The sequence below is a fragment of the Kryptolebias marmoratus genome, linkage group LG18, assembly GCF_001649575.2.
Source record: "Kryptolebias marmoratus isolate JLee-2015 linkage group LG18, ASM164957v2, whole genome shotgun sequence".
Classification (NCBI taxonomy): Eukaryota; Metazoa; Chordata; class Actinopteri; order Cyprinodontiformes; family Rivulidae; genus Kryptolebias; species Kryptolebias marmoratus.
The window spans coordinates 3,240,399-3,244,682 of NC_051447.1; the positions used below are offsets into that span (position 1 = coordinate 3,240,399).

Genomic DNA, 4,284 nt, shown 5'->3' on the forward strand with positions numbered 1-4,284 from the left:
ACATGAAAGGCGGTGGGCGATATGCATTCCTTCAAGGAATGCTGGGCCTTTATTTAGTTGTGTGCTGAGATGAATCTGATGTGAAAGTTGTGGTGACACTAAAGTGCCGACATAAGGCTGATATTATACTGATCCACACTGAGGAGCTTCAGGGGAAACTCTGGTTTCTTCTTCTGGGCTTTAATTCAACATCAAATATTAAACATTGGCTCATTTACTTGGAAACTGTGACACACTTGATTTTCAGCTCATAGTTAAAGTCATGACTTTCACAATAAAAGCAGAGCTGAAACTAACAGTTATTATTTATTATTACTGATTAAATTTCAATAATTCAAATAGTTTAGTTTGAAACAAGTTAAAACAGCTTTCAGTTAGATCAATGTTCAGAGTCTTTAAAAGTCTTGTTTTGTTTTCTAAACTTAAATGTTTTATTCTTTATTCAGTTTGATGAGCTGCTGGTTGTCAGATATCAGCTGTTCTTCTCTGGGCTCAGCTATGAAGTCCAACCCCTCCCATCTGAGACATCTGGACCTGAGTTACAACATCCTGCAAAATTCAGGAGTGAAGCAGCTGTGTGGTTTTCTGGAGAGTCCACAATGTAGACTGGAGACTCTGAGGTCAGACATGTTTATTGTCCACCTGTGTGTGTGAGTGTGTGTGTGTGTGTGTGTGCGTGCATGCGTGTGTGTGTGTGTGAAAGAGAGAGAAGGGGGTGGTTGTACTATTAGCAATTTTTTTTCTGAATCGCCAACCAAATTTTAATGAAACTATATATGAGTTCAGAGTCTTTAAAGGTCTTGTTTTGTTTTTTTAAACTTACATGTTTTATTCTTTATTCAGATTGTCAGATTGCAGTTTGTCAAAGATCAACTGTTCTTCTTTGGTCTCAGCTCTGAATTACAACCCCTCCTATCTGAGAGAACTGGACCTGAGATACAATAACCTGCATGATACAGATGTTCAGCAGCTGTTGAATCTTGTGAAGAGTCCAGCCTACAGACTTTGAGGTCAGTAGAAGGTTGGAGTCGTTCCTGCTGCTTTCAGCAGAATTTGGCAAAACCCAGTTCTTCTCAAAGCAAAGATTCAGTGTTTCCTGTAAACCTGCAGCTTCTCAGTAACTGTATTTCTGAATGAATCTCTTAGAGGAGAACAGGGACTGGTTTCAGGAATTCTTCAATCCTTCATCAGTTGATCATAAATTTATGAAGTACAATCATATAAAAAAATAGAAACACATCTACAAAGTAGTAATTGAAATTTAAAATAGAATATGTAACAATGAAAAAAGTGACAATCACAACTCTTTGAATAAATACAGTTTTAAATAACGTTTCAACTCTTTTACAGAAGGCCTGCGTTTTACCAAGTGCGAAAAGTCATTCCAAACTTTAGCTCCCCTGTATCGGAGATAAAACTGAATTTACTGGTCTGATATTTAGATAAAAGTTAGGTAAGAATGAAACTACATATTTGATTTAAAGTAATAAGTGAAATACATTGGTATCTCTTCTTGACTTTTATAAATCTTATAAACAAAGATACAAATTTGAAAAATGTTAATATAGATAGTAAGAATCTGTAGATTCTTAAACAAAGGAAAAGAAGGACAGTGATAGTCTGATCGAGTTGCAATTCTAACAAAGAGTTTATGAAGACCCAAAATTTTATGCGAAGGTATGGGAAAAGTACTTCCCCAAACTATATTACAATAAGATAAATATGGGTATATCAGATTACAATAAAGTGTAAACAAACATTCTGCAGTGATATAATGACGAACCCTCTTTATTATACCAATAGATTCATGCATTTTTCTTTCCAACTTAAGCTCTCATTAACAATAACGCCAAGAAATGTTTGTGATGATAATTGTCATATCATTATGCCATCAATTAAATTTTTTGAACATTTTCCATTATATGACTTTCTACCACAAAAAATCATGAAATTTGATCGTTTTAGATTTAAAGATAATTTATTTACTCTAAACAATGAAGCGTAGGCACTCAAACCAAGATTAGCATTTTTCAAAAATGAATCAAAATGTAAATGAGAAAGAAGCAGGATCGTATCATCAGCAGACATGACTGGTGAAAGAACATTGGAAATGTTTGATAAATCATTTAGGTAAATCAGAAATAACAGTAACCCAAGAATGGAGCCTTGGGGAACTCCACAAAGTATCTTAGCTCTGTTAGATTTGCAACCCTCAAAGCTAACAAATTGTTGCCTATTGCAAATATAGCTATTTAACCATTTGTAAACAATACCATGAAATCCATACTTATAAAGTTTCTGCATTAAGATATGATGATACACGCTGTCAAATGCTTTTGATAAATCAATGAAAATACTACGGGAGAATTCATTATTTTCAAGTGCAGAGGTAACACTGTCAACCAGGAGGAGCAAACCATGTATGTAGAGTGATTCTTCCTAAAATCATATTGGTGTTTGTAAAGAATTGAATTATAAACTAAATGATGGAGAATCCTTTTGCACACTATTTTTTCAAAAACTTTAGAAAAACATGGAAAATCAATATAGGTCTGTAATTATTAAAACAATGTGGAACATCTGCCTTGAACAGAGGAATAACTTAAGCAACTTTTAAATCATCTGGTACAATCCCAGTTTTCAGAGATAAGGAAAAATATGATGAAGTGGTTTCAAAAGAAGAATGAGTCTCTGAAAGACACATTTATCTCTTCTGTTGCTTCTTCTTCTCTCCACAGATGGAAGTGATGAACTTCCTGCAGGAGCCAAGAAAGATGATGGTGTGTTTCTGGGAGAAGATGAGCTGTGTCCTGATGATCCAGAGATGATGATGCAGAGAGACTCTGACTGGAATGTTTCTGGGAGGCGGAGAGGAGAGGAGAGCTTCATTCAGCAGTGACTGACAGAGGAATCAGAAGAAGTGGAGATGACTCTCAGTGCTGCAGTTGGAACTGATCTGAGAACAGCTCTACTATCTCACATAGAACCGGGCTGTGGAAACAAGCAGCTGGGATTTAGTGAAGCAGATACTTTGAAATGTCTATCTTACAGAATCTCAGGTTTTACTTTGTGGAAAATGTTCCTGTTGATGCTCAGTGGGATTTTTCTCTTTGCAAACTTTCTGTTGTAAATTGTTACTGGATGAATAAAAATAAAGTGAATTTTGGTAAAGTAACTATTAAGACACGTGGATGAGAAGAGTTGGACACTTTGTGAATCCAAAGTTCAGACAGAAGTTCAGTCTTGTCCTCAGTGGCCCTGATGTGGGATGAGGTTGTGGAGTTCTTCAGTGTGACGGTCCCATCAGGCTGCATCAGGTCTCCTGAAGGCCCACAAGCTCTCAGCTCTTTTTCCACAGCTTCACCTGCAGCTCAGAGTCGTAGGAGAGGTCAGAGAACTGTGCCTTCTCTCCGTTGGACAGGTAACAGGCGCCCCCAAAATCTCAGCAGCAGCTGCAGCATAGATTGATATAGAAGCTCCTCTGCTGGAGTCCAGGAAGGAGCCAGAAGAAGACCGGACTCAGCAGGTTCTGATCTCCAGGTTTTACTTTTCCAACCTGTGTTACTGTAGAGCTGTTGGACAAATACCTTAGAAAATGTCAACAAATTGACGCCCTACATATCAGCCACAATGAAGGTGACTGAGTATGTGCATTTTCTCTCTGTGTTCAATGTCTTCATATTTCTAGTGCAATCGTTTGGTTCCATCTCATCGACAACATTCAGTAAAGCTTCAGAGAGATCTGCAGCTGAGAGCAGCACCAGCATCAAACATCCAAGCTGGGTCTTCATGATTCTCTGTGGAAGAAAAAGGAAAAATACAAGTAATTTAGCATGTGAAATGAGAACTTCACAATAGCTCAAGCTCGTGTTCTGCCAGATTTAATGTTTGTGCTGCAGACTTTCAGCCAGAAGTTGTATTTTCCCATCAACAGTTCAGGCCCCAACTTCTACCAGTTGGTCCCAAACTGTCCAGGTTGTGTTTAACGCAAATTTAGATCACAACAAAAAAAGGAATGAAGTCAGAAGTGAGAAGTCAGACCAAAGATCAGTATTAATAGTTGTTTCTTTTACTCCAGTTGTCACTTACTGTAACATTGTCTGAGTTGGAGAATAGTTGAACTGGTTGACAATCAGTGGTCCAGGGAGGACTTGGCTGTCTGAAACACTGGCCGGTGAAGATCTTCAGCAGAGAAATTCTCTGAAGCTGCAGCTGAACTGAAACCAGTTTATTAAATACTGTCCAGGTGAGTAAAAATAAACCGTATATCTGTTCAGCTTGAAT

The 4,284-nt window shown here is 37.5% G+C and overlaps 1 long non-coding RNA gene across 1 annotated transcript in view; it reads left to right on the forward strand.

Annotated features, from left to right (window-relative positions):
• Window positions 1-3,192, forward strand: part of LOC112450072 — a 5,507-nt gene extending 2,315 nt beyond the window's left edge. Inside the window, exons 3-5 of the long non-coding RNA XR_003038631.2 lie at window positions 447-620; window positions 894-1,010; window positions 2,739-3,192. This is a non-coding gene — a long non-coding RNA (uncharacterized LOC112450072). The remainder of the gene's footprint in view (window positions 1-446; window positions 621-893; window positions 1,011-2,738) is intronic.
• Window positions 3,193-4,284: the final 1,092 nt, after the last annotated feature.